The sequence below is a fragment of the Atractosteus spatula genome (genome assembly GCF_055471065.1).
Source record: "Atractosteus spatula isolate fAtrSpa1 chromosome 10 unlocalized genomic scaffold, fAtrSpa1.hap1 SUPER_10_unloc_7, whole genome shotgun sequence".
Taxonomy (NCBI): domain Eukaryota; kingdom Metazoa; phylum Chordata; class Actinopteri; order Semionotiformes; family Lepisosteidae; genus Atractosteus; species Atractosteus spatula.
The window spans coordinates 941394-968451 of NW_028296627.1; the positions used below are offsets into that span (position 1 = coordinate 941394).

The 27058-nt window shown below is 54.9% G+C and overlaps 21 non-coding genes across 21 annotated transcripts; 5 read left to right on the forward strand and 16 right to left on the reverse strand.

The window, feature by feature from the left end:
* The first annotated feature begins 376 nt into the window (after positions 1 to 376).
* trnad-guc (transfer RNA aspartic acid (anticodon GUC)) lies at positions 377 to 448 on the forward strand. The gene has a single exon. It is a non-coding gene; the product is annotated as a tRNA-Asp (tRNA).
* A 620-nt stretch (positions 449 to 1068) lies between these two features.
* On the reverse strand, positions 1069 to 1141 carry trnag-ccc (transfer RNA glycine (anticodon CCC)). The gene has a single exon. It is a non-coding gene; the product is annotated as a tRNA-Gly (tRNA).
* A 453-nt stretch (positions 1142 to 1594) lies between these two features.
* trnae-uuc (transfer RNA glutamic acid (anticodon UUC)) lies at positions 1595 to 1666 on the reverse strand. The gene has a single exon. It is a non-coding gene; the product is annotated as a tRNA-Glu (tRNA).
* Positions 1667 to 2499: 833 nt separating this feature from the next.
* Positions 2500 to 2572, reverse strand: trnav-aac (transfer RNA valine (anticodon AAC)). The gene has a single exon. It is a non-coding gene; the product is annotated as a tRNA-Val (tRNA).
* A 109-nt stretch (positions 2573 to 2681) lies between these two features.
* trnaf-gaa (transfer RNA phenylalanine (anticodon GAA)) lies at positions 2682 to 2754 on the reverse strand. Its single transcript has one exon. It is a non-coding gene; the product is annotated as a tRNA-Phe (tRNA).
* Positions 2755 to 3767: 1013 nt separating this feature from the next.
* trnad-guc (transfer RNA aspartic acid (anticodon GUC)) lies at positions 3768 to 3839 on the forward strand. The gene has a single exon. It is a non-coding gene; the product is annotated as a tRNA-Asp (tRNA).
* Positions 3840 to 4459: 620 nt separating this feature from the next.
* Positions 4460 to 4532, reverse strand: trnag-ccc (transfer RNA glycine (anticodon CCC)). The gene has a single exon. It is a non-coding gene; the product is annotated as a tRNA-Gly (tRNA).
* Positions 4533 to 5890: 1358 nt separating this feature from the next.
* Positions 5891 to 5963, reverse strand: trnav-aac (transfer RNA valine (anticodon AAC)). The gene has a single exon. It is a non-coding gene; the product is annotated as a tRNA-Val (tRNA).
* A 109-nt stretch (positions 5964 to 6072) lies between these two features.
* trnaf-gaa (transfer RNA phenylalanine (anticodon GAA)) lies at positions 6073 to 6145 on the reverse strand. The gene has a single exon. It is a non-coding gene; the product is annotated as a tRNA-Phe (tRNA).
* A 1718-nt stretch (positions 6146 to 7863) lies between these two features.
* On the reverse strand, positions 7864 to 7936 carry trnag-ccc (transfer RNA glycine (anticodon CCC)). The gene has a single exon. It is a non-coding gene; the product is annotated as a tRNA-Gly (tRNA).
* A 1358-nt stretch (positions 7937 to 9294) lies between these two features.
* Positions 9295 to 9367, reverse strand: trnav-aac (transfer RNA valine (anticodon AAC)). The gene has a single exon. It is a non-coding gene; the product is annotated as a tRNA-Val (tRNA).
* Positions 9368 to 10562: 1195 nt separating this feature from the next.
* trnad-guc (transfer RNA aspartic acid (anticodon GUC)) lies at positions 10563 to 10634 on the forward strand. Its single transcript has one exon. It is a non-coding gene; the product is annotated as a tRNA-Asp (tRNA).
* Positions 10635 to 12685: 2051 nt separating this feature from the next.
* Positions 12686 to 12758, reverse strand: trnav-aac (transfer RNA valine (anticodon AAC)). Its single transcript has one exon. It is a non-coding gene; the product is annotated as a tRNA-Val (tRNA).
* Positions 12759 to 13953: 1195 nt separating this feature from the next.
* trnad-guc (transfer RNA aspartic acid (anticodon GUC)) lies at positions 13954 to 14025 on the forward strand. The gene has a single exon. It is a non-coding gene; the product is annotated as a tRNA-Asp (tRNA).
* Positions 14026 to 14645: 620 nt separating this feature from the next.
* On the reverse strand, positions 14646 to 14718 carry trnag-ccc (transfer RNA glycine (anticodon CCC)). Its single transcript has one exon. It is a non-coding gene; the product is annotated as a tRNA-Gly (tRNA).
* Positions 14719 to 16076: 1358 nt separating this feature from the next.
* Positions 16077 to 16149, reverse strand: trnav-aac (transfer RNA valine (anticodon AAC)). Its single transcript has one exon. It is a non-coding gene; the product is annotated as a tRNA-Val (tRNA).
* Positions 16150 to 18031: 1882 nt separating this feature from the next.
* On the reverse strand, positions 18032 to 18104 carry trnag-ccc (transfer RNA glycine (anticodon CCC)). The gene has a single exon. It is a non-coding gene; the product is annotated as a tRNA-Gly (tRNA).
* Positions 18105 to 19462: 1358 nt separating this feature from the next.
* trnav-aac (transfer RNA valine (anticodon AAC)) lies at positions 19463 to 19535 on the reverse strand. The gene has a single exon. It is a non-coding gene; the product is annotated as a tRNA-Val (tRNA).
* Positions 19536 to 20730: 1195 nt separating this feature from the next.
* Positions 20731 to 20802, forward strand: trnad-guc (transfer RNA aspartic acid (anticodon GUC)). The gene has a single exon. It is a non-coding gene; the product is annotated as a tRNA-Asp (tRNA).
* A 2051-nt stretch (positions 20803 to 22853) lies between these two features.
* trnav-aac (transfer RNA valine (anticodon AAC)) lies at positions 22854 to 22926 on the reverse strand. The gene has a single exon. It is a non-coding gene; the product is annotated as a tRNA-Val (tRNA).
* Positions 22927 to 26249: 3323 nt separating this feature from the next.
* On the reverse strand, positions 26250 to 26322 carry trnav-aac (transfer RNA valine (anticodon AAC)). The gene has a single exon. It is a non-coding gene; the product is annotated as a tRNA-Val (tRNA).
* Between the last annotated feature and the right edge of the window lie 736 nt (positions 26323 to 27058).

Here is a 27058-nt window from a genome sequence, read left to right on the forward strand (position 1 = left end):
CCCTTAGAAATGAAGCAGAGCACTTCAACGGCACGGGTGTGTGTGTGTGCGTGCGCCCTGGTGATTCTGGGAGACAGATCGAACCTGGGCTAAAAGAGAGGGGGCTTAGCCCACTTCCATTTGCTAGTTCAGAGTTGTACAACCCATTTGTATCTGCTAGGCGGCGCAGTCGTCGTGCACAAAGAACGCTTTGAAAAGCGTCAAAAGCAAGTCATTCCGAGTTGGTCGTTTGTGTTTTCCGTTCAGACGCGAAATGCTGAAATGATCTCTCGGCTCCTCGGTTGTCATTTCTGCTCCGTAAAGGAATCACAGCACGCGTCGCCTTCCAGCACGCTGGGTCGGGACACGATGCCGGGGATCGAAGGGTGTGATGTCTTCCTCGTTAGTATAGTGGCAAGTATCCCCGCCTGTCACGCGGGAGACCGGGGTTCGATTCCCCGACGGGGAGTAGAAAGCTTTTCTTTTACCTCCTTAGAGAAAGGACTGCCTTTCACTTCTCTGTTTTCTTTCACAGCGTCGTGCACCTTTTCATTGCTCTCGCTTTCAGAGCCTCCGCACGGCACACGACTCGACATCAGAAAGCACATTGAAGTGAAAGCAGGAAGCGCTGCGACATGCACTGTGCAGATCCCGCCACACTAAGAGGTGAATGGGTCTGTTCGATGCACAAAGAACGCTTTGATAAGCGTCAAAGGCAAGTCATTCCGAGTTGGTCGTTTGTGTTTTCTGTTCAGACGCGAAATGCTGAAATGATCTCTCGGCTCCTCGGTTGTCATTTCTGCTCCGTAAAGAAATCACAGCACGCGTCGGCTTCCAGCACGGTGGGTCGGGACACGATGCCGGGGGTCGGAGAGAGCGATGTCTTCCTCGTTAGTATAGTGGTGATTATCCCCACCTGTCACGCGGGAGACTGGGGTACATCAGGACGCGCATTGGAGTGAAAGCAGGATGCGCTGCGACATGCACTGTGCAGATCCCGCCACACTAAGAGGTGAGTGGGTCTGTGCGATCACAGCGCTAGGCGAATCCCCAATCCCCTTTTGTGCGTGGCGACAAAAGGAGCCGGTCTGTTTCCGCCCAGTTTCGAACCAGGGACTTTTCGCGTGGGAGGCAAACGTGATAACCACTACACTACGGAAACGGTAGCAAACCCTTCCCAGCGGCCCAGTGCTGAGCTTCGCCAATGCGATTCAGCTGCTTCCAGTGCCTTTATTGGAGTGCGCTGATGGACCGTGCTCTCTCTCCAGAGACCAGCACGCCTGTCATGGACGGAGCAGGAAAAGCGGCGCCACATTCTACAGCCCTCTCCACGCAATCGACGAAATCGGGCTACTGAAGTGGAGAAAATCGCCTCTCCAGAAAGTGCAAATATCATCTTGGAGAGTATAAATCCTATTGCCGAAGGTCAGCCCTGTCTACCAGAGTAACCCTCCCCCCTCCTGCAGCGATGATCAGCTCGTCTCACACGCGAGAAGTCTTCGGTTGGAAACAAGCGCCCCCTCTTCTCGCGCGTTTTGCACGTTCGAGTGGTTTTAATGCGGCTCCTTCGTACACGGTGCTGATCTTTTGGAAAGCAGGAGGCAAAACTGACACGTTCCCATACCGGGAGTCAAACCCGGGCCACCTGGGTGAAAACCAGGAATCCTAACCGCTAGACCATATGGGAGCACACAACCCCGCTGTTCCGGGCATCATGCAAGCAAACTACATAAATATGAGAAAACACGCAAGAGAGTTGTCACTCAGAGTGTCGAACGGTCGATGTATACTGGGGCTCAGTTGAAATGCAACGTCAGGACTTTTCCGAATTAGGTCACACGAAGAGAGCACAGCCTTTTCCGCCCTACCATGTGTGTATCGGTAACTCGCCGTGATCGTATAGTGGTCAGTACTTTGCGTTGTGGCCGCAACAACCCCGGTTCGAATCCGGGTCACGGCAGAATAGGGGCGTCTGCTTTTACTACTTGCGCGAATGAAGGCAAAAAAAAGCCAATCGATGTGAACGAACGGCGCTTTACAGAGGAGTACTGCCTGACTGGATCGTTGATGAACGACAGAGGCCACTCCGACCTCTTCTCGGTTTTCTTCAACGACTTACTAAGGATCTTCTTCACATTCGCCCATGCAGGGGAAGCCAGTTACACCAAAGCAAACGCAGGAAAGTGCATTTCAAGCAGAGACCAGGAGGGACTTGTTTACACCGAGAGTGGTCGGAGAATGGAACAATGCGCCCAGCCCTGTTGCTGGAGCCGATTCTTGATGAGATCTTGGGCTCACTGGATGCTAATCTTTCTGTTGTTCTTGCAGGTCCTGCGCTGCTTTTGAGCCGACAGAGCTCGTCCTGGTCTGTCGGCACAGCCCAATTGCAAATGATCGGCTCCGCGTACAGAAGGAACGTGCGTTTGGTACAAGAGTGCATGAAGGCACCGGAAATACATTGGGAACAAATGACCGGTCGCTCAAGACCTCTGTGAAGTACAGGAGCGTGCAACAAGAGGCTGTTTCCGCCCGGTCTCGAACCGGGGACCTTTCGCGTGTTAGGCGAACGTGATAGCCGCTACACTACGGAAACCTGCAGGGACCGCTGCTGGTGTCTCGCTTGCGTTTCGGGCTGAGAAAGGGAAGCGTCACTTTAGGCAGGGGGCGCTGGAGAGAGGAACAAAGGGCGCGATGAAACAAAATGCCGAAACCCGGGATCGAACCAGGGACCTTTAGATCTTCAGTCTAACGCTCTCCCAACTGAGCTATTTCGGCAGTGCACAGAGCCCACAGCCACCTGCTCCAGCGGCATGAGCGCACCAAGAGGAGCGGGAGAGTGTTGCAGGAACGTCACTCAGAAGGAAAGCCACCCAGCTGCGCCCTCTGAGCTCTGTCCAGCGCATCTTCCTCGCATGGACTCCTGCCTGCGACGGGCAGGAAACAATTAGCAAGAACAGAACAGCACCCCATGGGTGTCTCATGACCACACCTTAGGTTGTGACACGTGCAGGTGTGAGGGGTTGCCGGGCTACTCTGGAGCAGAGCTTGGGCGGAGGGGGGGCGGGAAAGCAGACAAAGAGGTGACACCTCAAGGTCTGCACGATCACAGCTCTCCGCCGCCCCAGGCTTCCGCTCGATAAGCTACTGGACACACCCGCCCCTCCTCACACAGACCGTGGAAAAGCACCCGAGTGGGAGGGCTCTCTCTTCCTCCCAGGAGCTCTTGGACACGACGCACAGACAGAGCGCGGGGAGCCGCCGCCTGCAAACACGGCTCCAGGCAGGACTCCACTCCGCAGGAGCCGCAGAGCAGAGGAGATGGGGGCAGCTTAGTTCCTGTGCAGAGACCTGAGCTGTTGTTGCTGCGGACGCTGTCTTTTCTGTTCTCGGGGTAGGAGTGAATGTTGAGTTGCCCTTAGAAATGAAGCAGAGCACTTCAACGGCACGGGTGTGTGTGTGTGCGTGCGCCCTGGTGATTCTGGGAGACAGATCGAACCTGGGCTAAAAGAGAGGGGGCTTAGCCCTCTTCCATTTGCTAGTTCAGAGTTGTACAACCCATTTGTATCTGCTAGGCGGCGCAGTCGTCGTGCACAAAGAACGCTTTGAAAAGCGTCAAAAGCAAGTCATTCCGAGTTGGTCGTTTGTGTTTTCCGTTCAGACGCGAAATGCTGAAATGATCTCTCGGCTCCTCGGTTGTCATTTCTGCTCCGTAAAGGAATCACAGCACGCGTCGCCTTCCAGCACGCTGGGTCGGGACACGATGCCGGGGATCGAAGGGTGTGATGTCTTCCTCGTTAGTATAGTGGCAAGTATCCCCGCCTGTCACGCGGGAGACCGGGGTTCGATTCCCCGACGGGGAGTAGAAAGCTTTTCTTTTACCTCCTTAGAGAAAGGACTGCCTTTCACTTCTCTGTTTTCTTTCACAGCGTCGTGCACCTTTTCATTGCTCTCGCTTTCAGAGCCTCCGCACGGCACACGACTCGACATCAGAAAGCACATTGAAGTGAAAGCAGGAAGCGCTGCGACATGCACTGTGCAGATCCCGCCACACTAAGAGGTGAATGGGTCTGTTCGATGCACAAAGAACGCTTTGATAAGCGTCAAAGGCAAGTCATTCCGAGTTGGTCGTTTGTGTTTTCTGTTCAGACGCGAAATGCTGAAATGATCTCTCGGCTCCTCGGTTGTCATTTCTGCTCCGTAAAGAAATCACAGCACGCGTCGGCTTCCAGCACGGTGGGTCGGGACACGATGCCGGGGGTCGGAGAGAGCGATGTCTTCCTCGTTAGTATAGTGGTGATTATCCCCACCTGTCACGCGGGAGACTGGGGTACATCAGGACGCGCATTGGAGTGAAAGCAGGATGCGCTGCGACATGCACTGTGCAGATCCCGCCACACTAAGAGGTGAGTGGGTCTGTGCGATCACAGCGCTAGGCGAATCCCCAATCCCCTTTTGTGCGTGGCGACAAAAGAAGCCGGTCTGTTTCCGCCCAGTTTCGAACCAGGGACTTTTCGCGTGGGAGGCAAACGTGATAACCACTACACTACGGAAACGGTAGCAAACCCTTCCCAGCGGCCCAGTGCTGAGCTTCGCCAATGCGATTCAGCTGCTTCCAGTGCCTTTATTGGAGTGCGCTGATGGACCGTGCTCTCTCTCCAGAGACCAGCACGCCTGTCATGGACGGAGCAGGAAAAGCGGCGCCACATTCTACAGCCCTCTCCACGCAATCGACGAAATCGGGCTACTGAAGTGGAGAAAATCGCCTCTCCAGAAAGTGCAAATATCATCTTGGAGAGTATAAATCCTATTGCCGAAGGTCAGCCCTGTCTACCAGAGTAACCCTCCCACCTCCTGCAGCGATGATCAGCTCGTCTCACACGCGAGAAGTCTTCGGTTGGAAACAAGCGCCCCCTCTTCTCGCGCGTTTTGCACGTTCGAGTGGTTTTAATGCGGCTCCTTCGTACACGGTGCTGATCTTTTGGAAAGCAGGAGGCAAAACTGACACGTTCCCATACCGGGAGTCAAACCCGGGCCGCCTGGGTGAAAACCAGGAATCCTAACCGCTAGACCATATGGGAGCACACAACCCCGCTGTTCCGGGCATCATGCAAGCAAACTACATAAATATGAGAAAACACGCAAGAGAGTTGTCACTCAGAGTGTCGAAGGGTCGATGTATACTGGGGCTCAGTTGAAATGCAACGTCAGGACTTTTCCGAATTAGGTCACACGAAGAGAGCACAGCCTTTTCCGCCCTACCATGTGTGTATCGGTAACTCGCCGTGATCGTATAGTGGTCAGTACTTTGCGTTGTGGCCGCAACAACCCCGGTTCGAATCCGGGTCACGGCAGAATAGGGGCGTCTACTTTTACTACTTGCGCGAATGAAGGCAAAAGAAAGCCAATCGATGTGAACGAACGGCGCTTTACAGAGGAGTACTGCCTGACTGGATCGTTGATGAACGACAGAGGCCACTCCGACCTCTTCTCGGTTTTCTTCAACGACTTACTAAGGATCTTCTTCACATTCGCCCATGCAGGGGAAGCCAGTTACACCAAAGCAAACGCAGGAAAGTGCATTTCAAGCAGAGACCAGGAGGGACTTGTTTACACCGAGAGTGGTCGGAGAATGGAACAATGCGCCCAGCCCTGTTGCTGGAGCCGATTCTTGATGAGATCTTGGGCTCACTGGATGCTAATCTTTCTGTTGTTCTTGCAGGTCCTGCGCTGCTTTTGAGCCGACAGAGCTCGTCCTGGTCTGTCGGCACAGCCCAATTGCAAATGATCGGCTCCGCGTACAGAAGGAACGTGCGTTTGGTACAAGAGTGCATGAAGGCACCGGAAATACATTGGGAACAAATGACCGGTCGCTCAAGACCTCTGTGAAGTACAGGAGCGTGCAACAAGAGGCTGTTTCCGCCCGGTCTCGAACCGGGGACCTTTCGCGTGTTAGGCGAACGTGATAGCCGCTACACTACGGAAACCTGCAGGGATTGCTGCTGGTGTCTCGCTTGCGTTTCGGGCTGAGAAAGGGAAGCGTCACTTTAGGCAGGGGGCGCTGGAGAGAGGAACAAAGGGCGCGATGAAACAAAATGCCGAAACCCGGGATCGAACCAGGGACCTTTAGATCTTCAGTCTAACGCTCTCCCAACTGAGCTATTTCGGCAGTGCACAGAGCCCACAGCCACCTGCTCCAGCCTTCCTGTGTTGCGGCATGAGCGCACCAAGAGGTGCGGGAGAGTGTTGCAGGAACGTCACTCAGAAGGAAAGCCACCCAGCTGCGCCCTCTGAGCTCTGTCCAGCGCATCTTCCTCGCATGGACTCCTGCCTGCGACGGGCAGGAAACAATTAGCAAGAACAGAACAGCACCCCATGGGTGTCTCATGACCACACCTTAGGTTGTGACACGTGCAGGTGTGAGGGGTTGCCGGGCTACTCTGGAGCAGAGCTTGGGCGGAGGGGGGGCGGGAAAGCAGACAAAGAGGTGACACCTCAAGGTCTGCACGATCACAGCTCTCCGCCGCCCCGGGCTTCCGCTCGATAAGCTACTGGACACACCCGCCCCTCCTCACACAGACCGTGGAAAAGCCCCCGAGTGGGAGGGCTCTCTCTTCCTCCCAGGAGCTCTTGGACACGACGCACAGACAGAGCGCGGGGAGCCGCCGCCTGCAAACACGGCTCCAGGCAGGACTCCACTCCGCAGGAGCCGCAGAGCAGAGGAGATGGGGGCAGCTTAGTTCCTGTGCAGAGACCTGAGCTGTTGTTGCTGCGGACGCTGTCTTTTCTGTTCTCGGGGTAGGAGTGAATGTTGAGTTGCCCTTAGAAATGAAGCAGAGCACTTCAACGGCACGGGTGTGTGTGTGTGCGTGCGCCCTGGTGATTCTGGGAGACAGATCGAACCTGGGCTAAAAGAGAGGGGGCTTAGCCCACTTCCATTTGCTAGTTCAGAGTTGTACAACCCATTTGTATCTGCTAGGCGGCGCAGTCGTCGTGCACAAAGAACGCTTTGAAAAGCGTCAAAAGCAAGTCATTCCGAGTTGGTCGTTTGTGTTTTCCGTTCAGACGCGAAATGCTGAAATGATCTCTCGGCTCCTCGGTTGTCATTTCTGCTCCGTAAAGGAATCACAGCACGCGTCGCCTTCCAGCACGCTGGGTCGGGACACGATACCGGGGATCGAAGTGTGTGATGTCTTCCTCGTTAGTATAGTGGCAAGTATCCCCGCCTGTCACGCGGGAGAGCGGGGTTCGATTCCCCGACGGGGAGTAGAAAGCTTTTCTTTTACCTCCTTAGAGAAAGGACTGCCTTTCACTTCTCTGTTTTCTTTCACAGCGTCGTGCACCTTTTCATTGCTCTCGCTTTCAGAGCCTCCGCACGGCACACGACTCGACATCAGAAAGCACATTGAAGTGAAAGCAGGAAGCGCTGCGACATGCAGTGTGCAGATCCTGCCACACTAAGAGGTGAGTGGGTCTGTTCGATGCACAAAGAACGCTTTGATAAGCGTCAAAGGCAAGTCATTCCGAGTTGGTCGTTTGTGTTTTCTGTTCAGACGCGAAATGCTGAAATGATCTCTCGGCTCCTCGGTTGTCATTTCTGCTCCGTAAAGAAATCACAGCACGCGTCGGCTTCCAGCACGGTGGGTCGGGACACGATGCCGGGGGTCGGAGAGAGCGATGTCTTCCTCGTTAGTATAGTGGTGATTATCCCCACCTGTCACGCGGGAGACTGGGGTACATCAGGACGCGCATTGGAGTGAAAGCAGGATGCGCTGCGACATGCACTGTGCAGATCCCGCCACACTAAGAGGTGAGTGGGTCTGTGCGATCACAGCGCTAGGCGAATCCCCAATCCCCTTTTGTGCGTGGCGACAAAAGATGCCGGTCTGTTTCCGCCCAGTTTCGAACCAGGGACTTTTCGCGTGGGAGGCAAACGTGATAACCACTACACTACGGAAACGGTAGCAAACCCTTCCCAGCGGCCCAGTGCTGAGCTTCGCCAATGCGATTCAGCTGCTTCCAGTGCCTTTATTGGAGTGCGCTGATGGACCGTGCTCTCTCTCCAGAGACCAGCACGCCTGTCATGGACGGAGCAGGAAAAGCGGCGCCACATTCTACAGCCCTCTCCACGCAATCGACGAAATCGGGCTACTGAAGTGGAGAAAATCGCCTCTCCAGAAAGTGCAAATATCATCTTGGAGAGTATAAATCCTATTGCCGAAGGTCAGCCCTGTCTACCAGAGTAACCCTCCCACCTCCTGCAGCGATGATCAGCTCGTCTCACACGCGAGAAGTCTTCGGTTGGAAACAAGCGCCCCCTCTTCTCGCGCGTTTTGCACGTTCGAGTGGTTTTAATGCGGCTCCTTCGTACACGGTGCTGATCTTTTGGAAAGCAGGAGGCAAAACTGACACGTTCCCATACCGGGAGTCAAACCCGGGCCGCCTGGGTGAAAACCAGGAATCCTAACCGCTAGACCATATGGGAGCACACAACCCCGCTCTTCCGGGCATCATGCAAGCAAACTACATAAATATGAGAAAACACGCAAGAGAGTTGTCACTCAGAGTGTCGAAGGGTCGATGTATACTGGGGCTCAGTTGAAATGCAACGTCAGGACTTTTCCGAATTAGGTCACACGAAGAGAGCACAGCCTTTTCCGCCCTACCATGTGTGTATCGGTAACTCGCCGTGATCGTATAGTGGTCAGTACTTTGCGTTGTGGCCGCAACAACCCCGGTTCGAATCCGGGTCACGGCAGAATAGGGGCGTCTGCTTTTACTACTTGCGCGAATGAAGGCAAAAAAAAGCCAATCGATGTGAACGAACGGCGCTTTACAGAGGAGTACTGCCTGACTGGATCGTTGATGAACGACAGAGGCCACTCCGACCTCTTCTCGGTTTTCTTCAACGACTTACTAAGGATCTTCTTCACATTCGCCCATGCAGGGGAAGCCAGTTACACCAAAGCAAACGCAGGAAAGTGCATTTCAAGCAGAGACCAGGAGGGACTTGTTTACACCGAGAGTGGTCGGAGAATGGAACAATGCGCCCAGCCCTGTTGCTGGAGCCGATTCTTGATGAGATCTTGGGCTCACTGGATGCTAATCTTTCTGTTGTTCTTGCAGGTCCTGCGCTGCTTTTGAGCCGACAGAGCTCGTCCTGGTCTGTCGGCACAGCCCAATTGCAAATGATCGGCTCCGCGTACAGAAGGAACGTGCGTTTGGTACAAGAGTGCATGAAGGCACCGGAAATACATTGGGAACAAATGACCGGTCGCTCAAGACCTCTGTGAAGTACAGGAGCGTGCAATAAGAGGCTGTTTCCGCCCGGTCTCGAACCGGGGACCTTTCGCGTGTTAGGCGAACGTGATAGCCGCTACACTACGGAAACCTGCAGGGACCGCTGCTGGTGTCTCGCTTGCGTTTCGGGCTGAGAAAGGGAAGCGTCACTTTAGGCAGGGGGCGCTGGAGAGAGGAACAAAGGGCGCGATGAAACAAAATGCCGAAACGCGGGATCGAACCAGGGACCTTTAGATCTTCAGTCTAACGCTCTCCCAACTGAGCTATTTCGGCAGTGCACAGAGCCCACAGCCACCTGCTCCAGCGGCATGAGCGCACCAAGAGGAGCGGGAGAGTGTTGCAGGAACGTCACTCAGAAGGAAAGCCACCCAGCTGCGCCCTCTGAGCTCTGTCCAGCGCATCTTCCTCGCATGGACTCCTGCCTGCGACGGGCAGGAAACAATTAGCAAGAACAGAACAGCACCCCATGGGTGTCTCATGACCACACCTTAGGTTGTGACACGTGCAGGTGTGAGGGGTTGCCGGGCTACTCTGGAGCAGAGCTTGGGCGGAGGGGGGGCGGGAAAGCAGACAAAGAGGTGACACCTCAAGGTCTGCACGATCACAGCTCTCCGCCGCCCCAGGCTTCCGCTCGATAAGCTACTGGACACACCCGCCCCTCCTCACACAGACCGTGGAAAAGCCCCCGAGTGGGAGGGCTCTCTCTTCCTCCCAGGAGCTCTTGGACACGACGCACAGACAGAGCGCGGGGAGCCGCCGCCTGCAAACACGGCTCCAGGCAGGACTCCACTCCGCAGGAGCCGCAGAGCAGAGGAGATGGGGGCAGCTTAGTTCCTGTGCAGAGACCTGAGCTGTTGTTGCTGCGGACGCTGTCTTTTCTGTTCTCGGGGTAGGAGTGAATGTTGAGTTGCCCTTAGAAATGAAACAGAGCACTTCAACGGCACGGGTGTGTGTGTGTGCGTGCGCCCTGGTGATTCTGGGAGACAGATCGAACCTGGGCTAAAAGAGAGGGGGCTTAGCCCTCTTCCATTTGCTAGTTCAGAGTTGTACAACCCATTTGTATCTGCTAGGCGGCGCAGTCGTCGTGCACAAAGAACGCTTTGAAAAGCGTCAAAAGCAAGTCATTCCGAGTTGGTCGTTTGTGTTTTCCGTTCAGACGCGAAATGCTGAAATGATCTCTCGGCTCCTCGGTTGTCATTTCTGCTCCGTAAAGGAATCACAGCACGCGTCGCCTTCCAGCACGCTGGGTCGGGACACGATGCCGGGGATCGAAGGGTGTGATGTCTTCCTCGTTAGTATAGTGGCAAGTATCCCCGCCTGTCACGCGGGAGACCGGGGTTCGATTCCCCGACGGGGAGTCGAAAGCTTTTCTTTTACCTCCTTAGAGAAAGGACTGCCTTTCACTTCTCTGTTTTCTTTCACAGCGTCGTGCACCTTTTCATTGCTCTCGCTTTCAGAGCCTCCGCACGGCACACGACTCGACATCAGAAAGCACATTGAAGTGAAAGCAGGAAGCGCTGCGACATGCACTGTGCAGATCCCGCCACACTAAGAGGTGAGTGGGTCTGTTCGATGCACAAAGAACGCTTTGATAAGCGTCAAAGGCAAGTCATTCCGAGTTGGTCGTTTGTGTTTTCTGTTCAGACGCGAAATGCTGAAATGATCTCTCGGCTCCTCGGTTGTCATTTCTGCTCCGTAAAGGAATCACAGCACGCGTTGGCTTCCAGCACGGTGGGTCGGGACACGATGCCGGGGGTCGAAGGGTGTGATGTCTTCCTCGTTAGTATAGTGGTGATTATCCCCACCTGTCACGCGGGAGACTGGGGTACATCAGGACGCGCATTGGAGTGAAAGCAGGATGCGCTGCGACATGCACTGTGCAGATCCCGCCACACTAAGAGGTGAGTGGGTCTGTGCGATCACAGCGCTAGGCGAATCCCCAATCCCCTTTTGTGCGTGGCGACAAAAGAAGCCGGTCTGTTTCCGCCCAGTTTCGAACCAGGGACTTTTCGCGTGGGAGGCTAACGTGATAACCACTACACTACGGAAACGGTAGCAAACCCTTCCCAGCGGCCCAGTGCTGAGCTTCGCCAATGCGATTCAGCTGCTTCCAGTGCCTTTATTGGAGTGCGCTGATGGACCGTGCTCTCTCTCCAGAGACCAGCACGCCTGTCATGGACGGAGCAGGAAAAGCGGCGCCACATTCTACAGCCCTCTCCACGCAATCGACGAAATCGGGCTACTGAAGTGGAGAAAATCGCCTCTCCAGAAAGTGCAAATATCATCTTGGAGAGTATAAATCCTATTGCCGAAGGTCAGCCCTGTCTACCAGAGTAACCCTCCCACCTCCTGCAGCGATGATCAGCTCGTCTCACACGCGAGAAGTCTTCGGTTGGAAACAAGCGCCCCCTCTTCTCGCGCGTTTTGCACGTTCGAGTGGTTTTAATGCGGCTCCTTCGTACACGGTGCTGATCTTTTGGAAAGCAGGAGGCAAAACTGACACGTTCCCATACCGGGAGTCAAACCCGGGCCGCCTGGGTGAAAACCAGGAATCCTAACCGCTAGACCATATGGGAGCACACAACCCCGCTGTTCCGGGCATCATGCAAGCAAACTACATAAATATGAGAAAACACGCAAGAGAGTTGTCACTCAGAGTGTCGAAGGGTCGATGTATACTGGGGCTCAGTTGAAATGCAACGTCAGGACTTTTCCGAATTAGGTCACACGAAGAGAGCACAGCCTTTTCCGCCCTACCATGTGTGTATCGGTAACTCGCCGTGATCGTATAGTGGTCAGTACTTTGCGTTGTGGCCGCAACAACCCCGGTTCGAATCCGGGTCACGGCAGAATAGGGGCGTCTACTTTTACTACTTGCGCGAATGAAGGCAAAAGAAAGCCAATCGATGTGAACGAACGGCGCTTTACAGAGGAGTACTGCCTGACTGGATCGTTGATGAACGACAGAGGCCACTCCGACCTCTTCTCGGTTTTCTTCAACGACTTACTAAGGATCTTCTTCACATTCGCCCATGCAGGGGAAGCCAGTTACACGAAAGCAAACGCAGGAAAGTGCATTTCAAGCAGAGACCAGGAGAGACTTGTTTACACCGAGAGTGGTCGGAGAACGGAACAATGCGCCCAGCCCTGTTGCTGGAGCCGATTCTTGATGAGATCTTGGGCTCACTGGATACTAATCTTTCTGTTGTTCTTGCAGGTCCTGCGCTGCTTTTGAGCCGACAGAGCTCGTCCTGGTCTGTCGGCACAGCCCAATTGCAAATGATCGGCTCCGCGTACAGAAAGAACGTGCGTTTGGTACAAGAGTGCATGAAGGCACCAGAAATACATTGGGAACAAATGACCGGTCGCTCAAGACCTCTGTGAAGTACAGGAGCGTGCAACAAGAGGCTGTTTCCGCCCGGTCTCGAACCGGGGACCTTTCGCGTGTTAGGCGAACGTGATAGCCGCTACACTACGGAAACCTGCAGGGACCGCTGCTGGTGTCTCGCTTGCGTTTCGGGCTGAGAAAGGGAAGCGTCACTTTAGGCAGGGGGCGCTGGAGAGAGGAACAAAGGGCGCGATGAAACAAAATGCCGAAACCCGCGATCGAACCAGGGACCTTTAGATCTTCAGTCTAACGCGCTCCCAACTGAGCTATTTCGGCAGTGCACAGAGCCCACAGCCACCTGCTCCAGCGGCATGAGCGCACCAAGAGGAGCGGGAGAGTGTTGCAGGAACGTCACTCAGAAGGAAAGCCACCCAGCTGCGCCCTCTGAGCTCTGTCCAGCGCATCTTCCTCGCATGGACTCCTGCCTGCGACGGGCAGGAAACAATTAGCAAGAACAGAACAGCACCCCATGGGTGTCTCATGACCACACCTTAGGTTGTGACACGTGCAGGTGTGAGGGGTTGCCGGGCTACTCTGGAGCAGAGCTTGGGCGGAGGGGGGGCGGGAAAGCAGACAAAGAGGTGACACCTCAAGGTCTGCACGATCACAGCTCTCCGCCGCCCCAGGCTTCCGCTCGATAAGCTACTGGACACACCCGCCCCTCCTCACACAGACCGTGGAAAAGCCCCCGAGTGGGAGGGCTCTCTCTTCCTCCCAGGAGCTCTTGGACACGACGCACAGACAGAGCGCGGGGAGCCGCCGCCTGCAAACACGGCTCCAGACAGGACTCCACTCCGCAGGAGCCGCAGAGCAGAGGAGATGGGGGCAGCTTAGTTCCTGTGCAGAGACCTGAGCTGTTGTTGCTGCGGACGCTGTCTTTTCTGTTCTCGGGGTAGGAGTGAATGTTGAGTTGCCCTTAGAAATGAAGCAGAGCACTTCAACGGCACGGGTGTGTGTGTGTGCGTGCGCCCTGGTGATTCTGGGAGACAGATCGAACCTGGGCTAAAAGAGAGGGGGCTTAGCCCACTTCCATTTGCTAGTTCAGAGTTGTACAACCCATTTGTATCTGCTAGGCGGCGCAGTCGTCGTGCACAAAGAACGCTTTGAAAAGCGTCAAAAGCAAGTCATTCCGAGTTGGTCGTTTGTGTTTTCCGTTCAGACGCGAAATGCTGAAATGATCTCTCGGCTCCTCGGTTGTCATTTCTGCTCCGTAAAGGAATCACAGCACGCGTCGGCTTCCAGCACGCTGGGTCGGGACACGATGCCGGGGATCGAAGGGTGTGATGTCTTCCTCGTTAGTATAGTGGCAAGTATCCCCGCCTGTCACGCGGGAGACCGGGGTTCGATTCCCCGACGGGGAGTAGAAAGCTTTTCTTTTACCTCCTTAGAGAAAGGACTGCCTTTCACTTCTCTGTTTTCTTTCACAGCGTCGTGCACCTTTTCATTGCTCTCGCTTTCAGAGCCTCCGCACGGCACACGACTCGACATCAGAAAGCACATTGAAGTGAAAGCAGGAAGCGCTGCGACATGCAGTGTGCAGATCCTGCCACACTAAGAGGTGAGTGGGTCTGTTCGATGCACAAAGAACGCTTTGATAAGCGTCAAAGGCAAGTCATTCCGAGTTGGTCGTTTGTGTTTTCTGTTCAGACGCGAAATGCTGAAATGATCTCTCGGCTCCTCGGTTGTCATTTCTGCTCCGTAAAGAAATCACAGCACGCGTCGGCTTCCAGCACGGTGGATCGGGACACGATGCCGGGGGTCGGAGAGAGCGATGTCTTCCTCGTTAGTATAGTGGTGATTATCCCCACCTGTCACGCGGGAGACTGGGGTACATCAGGACGCGCATTGGAGTGAAAGCAGGATGCGCTGCGACATGCACTGTGCAGATCCCGCCACACTAAGAGGTGAGTGGGTCTGTGCGATCACAGCGCTAGGCGAATCCCCAATCCCCTTTTGTGCGTGGCGACAAAAGAAGCCGGTCTGTTTCCGCCCAGTTTCGAACCAGGGACTTTTCGCGTGGGAGGCAAACGTGATAACCACTACACTACGGAAACGGTAGCAAACCCTTCCCAGCGGCCCAGTGCTGAGCTTAGTCAATGCGATTCAGCTGCTTCCAGTGCCTTTATTGGAGTGCGCTGATGGACCGTGCTCTCTCTCCAGAGACCAGCACGCCTGTCATGGACGGAGCAGGAAAAGCGGCGCCACATTCTACAGCCCTCTCCACGCAATCGACGAAATCGGGCTACTGAAGTGGAGAAAATCGCCTCTCCAGAAAGTGCAAATATCATCTTGGAGAGTATAAATCCTATTGCCGAAGGTCAGCCCTGTCTACCAGAGTAACCCTCCCACCTCCTGCAGCGATGATCAGCTCGTCTCACACGCGAGAAGTCTTCGGTTGGAAACAAGCGCCCCCTCTTCTCGCGCGTTTTGCACGTTCGAGTGGTTTTAATGCGGCTCCTTCGTACACGGTGCTGATCTTTTGGAAAGCAGGAGGCAAAACTGACACGTTCCCATACCGGGAGTCAAACCCGGGCCGCCTGGGTGAAAACCAGGAATCCTAACCGCTAGACCATATGGGAGCACACAACCCCGCTGTTCCGGGCATCATGCAAGCAAACTACATAAATATGAGAAAACACGCAAGAGAGTTGTCACTCAGAGTGTCGAAGGGTCGATGTATACTGGGGCTCAGTTGAAATGCAACGTCAGGACTTTTCCGAATTAGGTCACACGAAGAGAGCACAGCCTTTTCCGCCCTACCATGTGTGTATCGGTAACTCGCCGTGATCGTATAGTGGTCAGTACTTTGCGTTGTGGCCGCAACAACCCCGGTTCGAATCCGGGTCACGGCAGAATAGGGGCGTCTACTTTTACTACTTGCGCGAATGAAGGCAAAAGAAAGCCAATCGATGTGAACGAACGGCGCTTTACAGAGGAGTACTGCCTGACTGGATCGTTGATGAACGACAGAGGCCACTCCGACCTCTTCTCGGTTTTCTTCAACGACTTACTAAGGATCTTCTTCACATTCGCCCATGCAGGGGAAGCCAGTTACACCAAAGCAAACGCAGGAAAGTGCATTTCAAGCAGAGACCAGGAGGGACTTGTTTACACCGAGAGTGGTCGGAGAATGGAACAATGCGCCCAGCCCTGTTGCTGGAGCCGATTCTTGATGAGATCTTGGGCTCACTGGATGCTAATCTTTCTGTTGTTCTTGCAGGTCCTGCGCTGCTTTTGAGCCGACAGAGCTCGTCCTGGTCTGTCGGCACAGCCCAATTGCAAATGATCGGCTCCGCGTACAGACGGAACGTGCGTTTGGTACAAGAGTGCATGAAGGCACCGGAAATACATTGGGAACAAATGACCGGTCGCTCAAGACCTCTGTGAAGTACAGGAGCGTGCAACAAGAGGCTGTTTCCGCCCGGTCTCGAACCGGGGACCTTTCGCGTGTTAGGCGAACGTGATAGCCGCTACACTACGGAAACCTGCAGGGACCGCTGCTGGTGTCTCGCTTGCGTTTCGGGCTGAGAAAGGGAAGCGTCACTTTAGGCAGGGGGCGCTGGAGAGAGGAACAAAGGGCGCGATGAAACAAAATGCCGAAACGCGGGATCGAACCAGGGACCTTTAGATCTTCAGTCTAACGCTCTCCCAACTGAGCTATTTCGGCAGTGCACAGAGCCCACAGCCACCTGCTCCAGCGGCATGAGCGCACCAAGAGGAGCGGGAGAGTGTTGCAGGAACGTCACTCAGAAGGAAAGCCACCCAGCTGCGCCCTCTGAGCTCTGTCCAGCGCATCTTCCTCGCATGGACTCCTGCCTGCGACGGGCAGGAAACAATTAGCAAGAACAGAACAGCACCCCATGGGTGTCTCATGACCACACCTTAGGTTGTGACACGTGCAGGTGTGAGGGGTTGCCGGGCTACTCTGGAGCAGAGCTTGGGCGGAGGGGGGGCGGGAAAGCAGACAAAGAGGTGACACCTCAAGGTCTGCACGATCACAGCTCTCCGCCGCCCCAGGCTTCCGCTCGATAAGCTACTGGACACACCCGCCCCTCCTCACACAGACCGTGGAAAAGCCCCCGAGTGGGAGGGCTCTCTCTTCCTCCCAGGAGCTCTTGGACACGACGCACAGACAGAGCGCGGGGAGCCGCCGCCTGCAAACACGGCTCCAGGCAGGACTCCACTCCGCAGGAGCCGCAGAGGAGATGGGGGCAGCTTAGTTCCTGTGCAGAGACCTGAGCTGTTGTTGCTGCGGACGCTGTCTTTTCTGTTCTCGGGGTAGGAGTGAATGTTGAGTTGCCCTTAGAAATGAAACAGAGCACTTCAACGGCACGGGTGTGTGTGTGTGCGTGCGCCCTGGTGATTCTGGGAGACAGATCGAACCTGGGCTAAAAGAGAGGGGGCTTAGCCCTCTTCCATTTGCTAGTTCAGAGTTGTACAACCCATTTGTATCTGCTAGGCGGCGCAGTCGTCGTGCACAAAGAACGCTTTGAAAAGCGTCAAAAGCAAGTCATTCCGAGTTGGTCGTTTGTGTTTTCCGTTCAGACGCGAAATGCTGAAATGATCTCTCGGCTCCTCGGTTGTCATTTCTGCTCCGTAAAGGAATCACAGCACGCGTCGCCTTCCAGCACGCTGGGTCGGGACACGATGCCGGGGATCGAAGGGTGTGATGTCTTCCTCGTTAGTATAGTGGCAAGTCTCCCCGCCTGTCACGCGGGAGACCGGGGTTCGATTCCCCGACGGGGAGTCGAAAGCTTTTCTTTTACCTCCTTAGAGAAAGGACTGCCTTTCACTTCTCTGTTTTCTTTCACAGCGTCGTGCACCTTTTCATTGCTCTCGCTTTCAGAGCCTCCGCACGGCACACGACTCGACATCAGAAAGCACATTGAAGTGAAAGCAGGAAGCGCTGCGACATGCACTGTGCAGATCCCGCCACACTAAGAGGTGAGTGGGTCTGTTCGATGCACAAAGAACGCTTTGATAAGCGTCAAAGGCAAGTCATTCCGAGTTGGTCGTTTGTGTTTTCTGTTCAGACGCGAAATGCTGAAATGATCTCTCGGCTCCTCGGTTGTCATTTCTGCTCCGTAAAGGAATCACAGCACGCGTCGGCTTCCAGCACGGTGGGTCGGGACACGATGCCGGGGGTCGAAGGGTGTGATGTCTTCCTCGTTAGTATAGTGGTGATTATCCCCACCTGTCACGCGGGAGACTGGGGTACATCAGGACGCGCATTGGAGTGAAAGCAGGATGCGCTGCGACATGCACTGTGCAGATCCCGCCACACTAAGAGGTGAGTGGGTCTGTGCGATCACAGCGCTAGGCGAATCCCCAATCCCCTTTTGTGCGTGGCGACAAAAGAAGCCGGTCTGTTTCCGCCCAGTTTCGAACCAGGGACTTTTCGCGTGGGAGGCAAACGTGATAACCACTACACTACGGAAACGGTAGCAAACCCTTCCCAGCGGCCCAGTGCTGAGCTTCGCCAATGCGATTCAGCTGCTTCCAGTGCCTTTATTGGAGTGCGCTGATGGACCGTGCTCTCTCTCCAGAGACCAGCACGCCTGTCATGGACGGAGCAGGAAAAGCGGCGCCACATTCTACAGCCCTCTCCACGCAATCGACGAAATCGGGCTACTGAAGTGGAGAAAATCGCCTCTCCAGAAAGTGCAAATATCATCTTGGAGAGTATAAATCCTATTGCCGAAGGTCAGCCCTGTCTACCAGAGTAACCCTCCCACCTCCTGCAGCGATGATCAGCTCGTCTCACACGCGAGAAGTCTTCGGTTGGAAACAAGCGCCCCCTCTTCTCGCGCGTTTTGCACGTTCGAGTGGTTTTAATGCGGCTCCTTCGTACACGGTGCTGATCTTTTGGAAAGCAGGAGGCAAAACTGACACGTTCCCATACCGGGAGTCAAACCCGGGCCGCCTGGGTGAAAACCAGGAATCCTAACCGCTAGACCATATGGGAGCACACAACCCCGCTGTTCCGGGCATCATGCAAGCAAACTACATAAATATGAGAAAACACGCAAGAGAGTTGTCACTCAGAGTGTCGAAGGGTCGATGTATACTGGGGCTCAGTTGAAATGCAACGTCAGGACTTTTCCGAATTAGGTCACACGAAGAGAGCACAGCCTTTTCCGCCCTACCATGTGTGTATCGGTAACTCGCCGTGATCGTATAGTGGTCAGTACTTTGCGTTGTGGCCGCAACAACCCCGGTTCGAATCCGGGTCACGGCAGAATAGGGGCGTCTACTTTTACTACTTGCGCGAATGAAGGCAAAAGAAAGCCAATCGATGTGAACGAACGGCGCTTTACAGAGGAGTACTGCCTGACTGGATCGTTGATGAACGACAGAGGCCACTCCGACCTCTTCTCGGTTTTCTTCAACGACTTACTAAGGATCTTCTTCACATTCGCCCATGCAGGGGAAGCCAGTTACACGAAAGCAAACGCAGGAAAGTGCATTTCAAGCAGAGACCAGGAGAGACTTGTTTACACCGAGAGTGGTCGGAGAATGGAACAATGCGCCCAGCCCTGTTGCTGGAGCCGATTCTTGATGAGATCTTGGGCTCACTGGATACTAATCTTTCTGTTGTTCTTGCAGGTCCTGCGCTGCTTTTGAGCCGACAGAGCTCGTCCTGGTCTGTCGGCACAGCCCAATTGCAAATGATCGGCTCCGCGTACAGAAAGAACGTGCGTTTGGTACAAGAGTGCATGAAGGCACCAGAAATACATTGGGAACAAATGACCGGTCGCTCAAGACCTCTGTGAAGTACAGGAGCGTGCAACAAGAGGCTGTTTCCGCCCGGTCTCGAACCGGGGACCTTTCGCGTGTTAGGCGAACGTGATAGCCGCTACACTACGGAAACCTGCAGGGACCGCTGCTGGTGTCTCGCTTGCGTTTCGGGCTGAGAAAGGGAAGCGTCACTTTAGGCAGGGGGCGCTGGAGAGAGGAACAAAGGGCGCGATGAAACAAAATGCCGAAACCCGCGATCGAACCAGGGACCTTTAGATCTTCAGTCTAACGCGCTCCCAACTGAGCTATTTCGGCAGTGCACAGAGCCCACAGCCACCTGCTCCAGCGGCATGAGCGCACCAAGAGGAGCGGGAGAGTGTTGCAGGAACGTCACTCAGAAGGAAAGCCACCCAGCTGCGCCCTCTGAGCTCTGTCCAGCGCATCTTCCTCGCATGGACTCCTGCCTGCGACGGGCAGGAAACAATTAGCAAGAACAGAACAGCACCCCATGGGTGTCTCATGACCACACCTTAGGTTGTGACACGTGCAGGTGTGAGGGGTTGCCGGGCTACTCTGGAGCAGAGCTTGGGCGGAGGGGGGGCGGGAAAGCAGACAAAGAGGTGACACCTCAAGGTCTGCACGATCACAGCTCTCCGCCGCCCCAGGCTTCCGCTCGATAAGCTACTGGACACACCCGCCCCTCCTCACACAGACCGTGGAAAAGCCCCCGAGTGGGAGGGCTCTCTCTTCCTCCCAGGAGCTCTTGGACACGACGCACAGACAGAGCGCGGGGAGCCGCCGCCTGCAAACACGGCTCCAGACAGGACTCCACTCCGCAGGAGCCGCAGAGCAGAGGAGATGGGGGCAGCTTAGTTCCTGTGCAGAGACCTGAGCTGTTGTTGCTGCGGACGCTGTCTTTTCTGTTCTCGGGGTAGGAGTGAATGTTGAGTTGCCCTTAGAAATGAAGCAGAGCACTTCAACGGCACGGGTGTGTGTGTGTGCGTGCGCCCTGGTGATTCTGGGAGACAGATCGAACCTGGGCTAAAAGAGAGGGGGCTTAGCCCACTTCCATTTGCTAGTTCAGAGTTGTACAACCCATTTGTATCTGCTAGGCGGCGCAGTCGTCGTGCACAAAGAACGCTTTGAAAAGCGTCAAAAGCAAGTCATTCCGAGTTGGTCGTTTGTGTTTTCCGTTCAGACGCGAAATGCTGAAATGATCTCTCGGCTCCTCGGTTGTCATTTCTGCTCCGTAAAGGAATCACAGCACGCGTCGGCTTCCAGCACGCTGGGTCGGGACACGATGCCGGGGATCGAAGGGTGTGATGTCTTCCTCGTTAGTATAGTGGCAAGTATCCCCGCCTGTCACGCGGGAGACCGGGGTTCGATTCCCCGACGGGGAGTAGAAAGCTTTTCTTTTACCTCCTTAGAGAAAGGACTGCCTTTCACTTCTCTGTTTTCTTTCACAGCGTCGTGCACCTTTTCATTGCTCTCGCTTTCAGAGCCTCCGCACGGCACACGACTCGACATCAGAAAGCACATTGAAGTGAAAGCAGGAAGCGCTGCGACATGCAGTGTGCAGATCCTGCCACACTAAGAGGTGAGTGGGTCTGTTCGATGCACAAAGAACGCTTTGATAAGCGTCAAAGGCAAGTCATTCCGAGTTGGTCGTTTGTGTTTTCTGTTCAGACGCGAAATGCTGAAATGATCTCTCGGCTCCTCGGTTGTCATTTCTGCTCCGTAAAGAAATCACAGCACGCGTCGGCTTCCAGCACGGTGGATCGGGACACGATGCCGGGGGTCGGAGAGAGCGATGTCTTCCTCGTTAGTATAGTGGTGATTATCCCCACCTGTCACGCGGGAGACTGGGGTACATCAGGACGCGCATTGGAGTGAAAGCAGGATGCGCTGCGACATGCACTGTGCAGATCCCGCCACACTAAGAGGTGAGTGGGTCTGTGCGATCACAGCGCTAGGCGAATCCCCAATCCCCTTTTGTGCGTGGCGACAAAAGAAGCCGGTCTATTTCCGCCCAGTTTCGAACCAGGGACTTTTCGCGTGGGAGGCAAACGTGATAACCACTACACTACGGAAACGGTAGCAAACCCTTCCCAGCGGCCCAGTGCTGAGCTTAGTCAATGCGATTCAGCTGCTTCCAGTGCCTTTATTGGAGTGCGCTGATGGACCGTGCTCTCTCTCCAGAGACCAGCACGCCTGTCATGGACGGAGCAGGAAAAGCGGCGCCACATTCTACAGCCCTCTCCACGCAATCGACGAAATCGGGCTACTGAAGTGGAGAAAATCGCCTCTCCAGAAAGTGCAAATATCATCTTGGAGAGTATAAATCCTATTGCCGAAGGTCAGCCCTGTCTACCAGAGTAACCCTCCCACCTCCTGCAGCGATGATCAGCTCGTCTCACACGCGAGAAGTCTTCGGTTGGAAACAAGCGCCCCCTCTTCTCGCGCGTTTTGCACGTTCGAGTGGTTTTAATGCGGCTCCTTCGTACACGGTGCTGATCTTTTGGAAAGCAGGAGGCAAAACTGACACGTTCCCATACCGGGAGTCAAACCCGGGCCGCCTGGGTGAAAAACAGGAATCCTAACCGCTAGACCATATGGGAGCACACAACCCCGCTGTTCCGGGCATCATGCAAGCAAACTACATAAATATGAGAAAACACGCAAGAGAGTTGTCACTCAGAGTGTCGAAGGGTCGATGTATACTGGGGCTCAGTTGAAATGCAACGTCAGGACTTTTCCGAATTAGGTCACACGAAGAGAGCACAGCCTTTTCCGCCCTACCATGTGTGTATCGGTAACTCGCCGTGATCGTATAGTGGTCAGTACTTTGCGTTGTGGCCGCAACAACCCCGGTTCGAATCCGGGTCACGGCAGAATAGGGGCGTCTGCTTTTACTACTTGCGCGAATGAAGGCAAAAAAAAGCCAATCGATGTGAACGAACGGCGCTTTACAGAGGAGTACTGCCTGACTGGATCGTTGATGAACGACAGAGGCCACTCCGACCTCTTCTCGGTTTTCTTCAACGACTTACTAAGGATCTTCTTCACATTCGCCCATGCAGGGGAAGCCAGTTACACCAAAGCAAACGCAGGAAAGTGCATTTCAAGCAGAGACCAGGAGAGACTTGTTTACACCGAGAGTGGTCGGAGAATGGAACAATGCGCCCAGCCCTGTTGCTGGAGCCGATTCTTGATGAGATCTTGGGCTCACTGGATGCTAATCTTTCTGTTGTTCTTGCAGGTCCTGCGCTGCTTTTGAGCCGACAGAGCTCGTCCTGGTCTGTCGGCACAGCCCAATTGCAAATGATCGGCTCCGCGTACAGAAGGAACGTGCGTTTGGTACAAGAGTGCATGAAGGCACCGGAAATACATTGGGAACAAATGACCGGTCGCTCAAGACCTCTGTGAAGTACAGGAGCGTGCAACAAGAGGCTGTTTCCGCCCGGTCTCGAACCGGGGACCTTTCGCGTGTTAGGCGAACGTGATAGCCGCTACACTACGGAAACCTGCAGGGACCGCTGCTGGTGTCTCGCTTGCGTTTCGGGCTGAGAAAGGGAAGCGTCACTTTAGGCAGGGGGCGCTGGAGAGAGGAACAAAGGGCGCGATGAAACAAAATGCCAAAACCCGGGATCGAACCAGGGACCTTTAGATCTTCAGTCTAACGCTCTCCCAACTGAGCTATTTCAGCAGTGCACAGAGCCCACAGCCACCTGCTCCAGCGGCATGAGCGCACCAAGAGGAGCGGGAGAGTGTTGCAGGAACGTCACTCAGAAGGAAAGCCACCCAGCTGCGCCCTCTGAGCTCTGTCCAGCGCATCTTCCTCGCATGGACTCCTGCCTGCGACGGGCAGGAAACAATTAGCAAGAACAGAACAGCACCCCATGGGTGTCTCATGACCACACCTTAGGTTGTGACACGTGCAGGTGTGAGGGGTTGCCGGGCTACTCTGGAGCAGAGCTTGGGCGGAGGGGGGGCGGGAAAGCAGACAAAGAGGTGACACCTCAAGGTCTGCACGATCACAGCTCTCCGCCGCCCCAGGCTTCCGCTCGATAAGCTACTGGACACACCCGCCCCTCCTCACACAGACCGTGGAAAAGCACCCGAGTGGGAGGGCTCTCTCTTCCTCCCAGGAGCTCTTGGACACGACGCACAGACAGAGCGCGGGGAGCCGCCGCCTGCAAACACGGCTCCAGGCAGGACTCCACTCCACTCCGCAGGAGCCGCAGAGCAGAGGAGATGGGGGCAGCTTAGTTCCTGTGCAGAGACCTGAGCTGTTGTTGCTGCGGACGCTGTCTTTTCTGTTCTCGGGGTAGGAGTGAATGTTGAGTTGCCCTTAGAAATGAAGCAGAGCACTTCAACGGCACGGGTGTGTGTGTGTGCGTGCGCCCTGGTGATTCTGGGAGACAGATCGAACCTGGGCTAAAAGAGAGGGGACTTAGCCCTCTTCCATTTGCTAGTTCAGAGTTGTACAACCCATTTGTATCTGCTAGGCGGCGCAGTCGTCGTGCACAAAGAACGCTTTGAAAAGCGTCAAAAGCAAGTCATTCCGAGTTGGTCGTTTGTGTTTTCCGTTCAGACGCGAAATGCTGAAATGATCTCTCGGCTCCTCGGTTGTCATTTCTGCTCCGTAAAGGAATCACAGCACGCGTCGCCTTCCAGCACGCTGGGTCGGGACACGATGCCGGGGATCGAAGGGTGTGATGTCTTCCTCGTTAGTATAGTGGCAAGTATCCCCGCCTGTCACGCGGGAAACCGGGATTCGATTCCCCGAGGGGGAGTAGAAAGCTTTTCTTTTACCTCCTTAGAGAAAGGATTGCCTTTCACTTCTCTGTTTTCTTTCACAGCGTCGTGCACCTTTTCATTGCTCTCGCTTTCAGAGCCTCCGCACGGCACACGACTCGACATCAGAAAGCACATTGAAGTGAAAGCAGGAAGCGCTGCGACATGCACTGTGCAGATCCCGCCACACTAAGAGGTGAGTGGGTCTGTTCGATGCACAAAGAACGCTTTGATAAGCGTCAAAGGCAAGTCATTCCGAGTTGGTCGTTTGTGTTTTCTGTTCAGACTCGAAATGCTGAAATGATCTCTCGGCTCCTCGGTTGTCATTTCTGCTCCGTAAAGAAATCACAGCACGCGTCGGCTTCCAGCACGGTGGGTCGGGACACGATGCCGGGGGTCGGAGAGAGCGATGTCTTCCTCGTTAGTATAGTGGTGATTATCCCCACCTGTCACGCGGGAGACTGGGGTACATCAGGACGCGCATTGGAGTGAAAGCAGGATGCGCTGCGACATGCACTGTGCAGATCCCGCCACACTAAGAGGTGAGTGGGTCTGTGCGATCACAGCGCTAGGCGAATCCCCAATCCCCTTTTGTGCGTGGCGACAAAAGAAGCCGGTCTGTTTCCGCCCAGTTTCGAACCAGGGACTCTTCGCGTGTGAGGCAAACGTGATAACCACTACACTACGGAAACGGTAGCAAACCCTTCCCAGCGGCCCAGTGCTGAGCTTCGCCAATGCGATTCAGCTGCTTCCAGTGCCTTTATTGGAGTGCGCTGATGGACCGTGCTCTCTCTCCAGAGACCAGCACGCCTGTCATGGACGGAGCAGGAAAAGCGGCGCCACATTCTACAGCCCTCTCCACGCAATCGACGAAATCGGGCTACTGAAGTGGAGAAAATCGCCTCTCCAGAAAGTGCAAATATCATCTTGGAGAGTATAAATCCTATTGCCGAAGGTCAGCCCTGTCTACCAGAGTAACCCTCCCACCTCCTGCAGCGATGATCAGCTCGTCTCACACGCGAGAAGTCTTCGGTTGGAAACAAGCGCCCCCTCTTCTCGCGCGTTTTGCACGTTCGAGTGGTTTTAATGCGGCTCCTTCGTACACGGTGCTGATCTTTTGGAAAGCAGGAGGCAAAACTGACACGTTCCCATACCGGGAGTCAAACCCGGGCCGCCTGGGTGAAAACCAGGAATCCTAACCGCTAGACCATATGGGAGCACACAACCCCGCTGTTCCGGGCATCATGCAAGCAAACTACATAAATATGAGAAAACACGCAAGAGAGTTGTCACTCAGAGTGTCGAAGGGTCGATGTATACTGGGGCTCAGTTGAAATGCAACGTCAGGACTTTTCCGAATTAGGTCACACGAAGAGAGCACAGCCTTTTCCGCCCTACCATGTGTGTATCGGTAACTCGCCGTGATCGTATAGTGGTCAGTACTTTGCGTTGTGGCCGCAACAACCCCGGTTCGAATCCGGGTCACGGCAGAATAGGGGCGTCTACTTTTACTACTTGCGCGAATGAAGGCAAAAGAAAGCCAATCGATGTGAACGAACGGCGCTTTACAGAGGAGTACTGCCTGACTGGATCGTTGATGAACGACAGAGGCCACTCCGACCTCTTCTCGGTTTTCTTCAACGACTTACTAAGGATCTTCTTCACATTCGCCCATGCAGGGGAAGCCAGTTACACGAAAGCAAACGCAGGAAAGTGCATTTCAAGCAGAGACCAGGAGAGACTTGTTTACACCGAGAGTGGTCGGAGAATGGAACAATGCGCCCAGCCCTGTTGCTGGAGCCGATTCTTGATGAGATCTTGGGCTCACTGGATACTAATCTTTCTGTTGTTCTTGCAGGTCCTGCGCTGCTTTTGAGCCGACAGAGCTCGTCCTGGTCTGTCGGCACAGCCCAATTGCAAATGATCGGCTCCGCGTACAGAAAGAACGTGCGTTTGGTACAAGAGTGCATGAAGGCACCAGAAATACATTGGGAACAAATGACCGGTCGCTCAAGACCTCTGTGAAGTACAGGAGCGTGCAACAAGAGGCTGTTTCCGCCCGGTCTCGAACCGGGGACCTTTCGCGTGTTAGGCGAACGTGATAGCCGCTACACTACGGAAACCTGCAGGGACCGCTGCTGGTGTCTCGCTTGCGTTTCGGGCTGAGAAAGGGAAGCGTCACTTTAGGCAGGGGGCGCTGGAGAGAGGAACAAAGGGCGCGATGAAACAAAATGCCGAAACCCGCGATCGAACCAGGGACCTTTAGATCTTCAGTCTAACGCGCTCCCAACTGAGCTATTTCGGCAGTGCACAGAGCCCACAGCCACCTGCTCCAGCGGCATGAGCGCACCAAGAGGAGCGGGAGAGTGTTGCAGGAACGTCACTCAGAAGGAAAGCCACCCAGCTGCGCCCTCTGAGCTCTGTCCAGCGCATCTTCCTCGCATGGACTCCTGCCTGCGACGGGCAGGAAACAATTAGCAAGAACAGAACAGCACCCCATGGGTGTCTCATGACCACACCTTAGGTTGTGACACGTGCAGGTGTGAGGGGTTGCCGGGCTACTCTGGAGCAGAGCTTGGGCGGAGGGGGGGCGGGAAAGCAGACAAAGAGGTGACACCTCAAGGTCTGCACGATCACAGCTCTCCGCCGCCCCAGGCTTCCGCTCGATAAGCTACTGGACACACCCGCCCCTCCTCACACAGACCGTGGAAAAGCCCCCGAGTGGGAGGGCTCTCTCTTCCTCCCAGGAGCTCTTGGACACGACGCACAGACAGAGCGCGGGGAGCCGCCGCCTGCAAACACGGCTCCAGACAGGACTCCACTCCGCAGGAGCCGCAGAGCAGAGGAGATGGGGGCAGC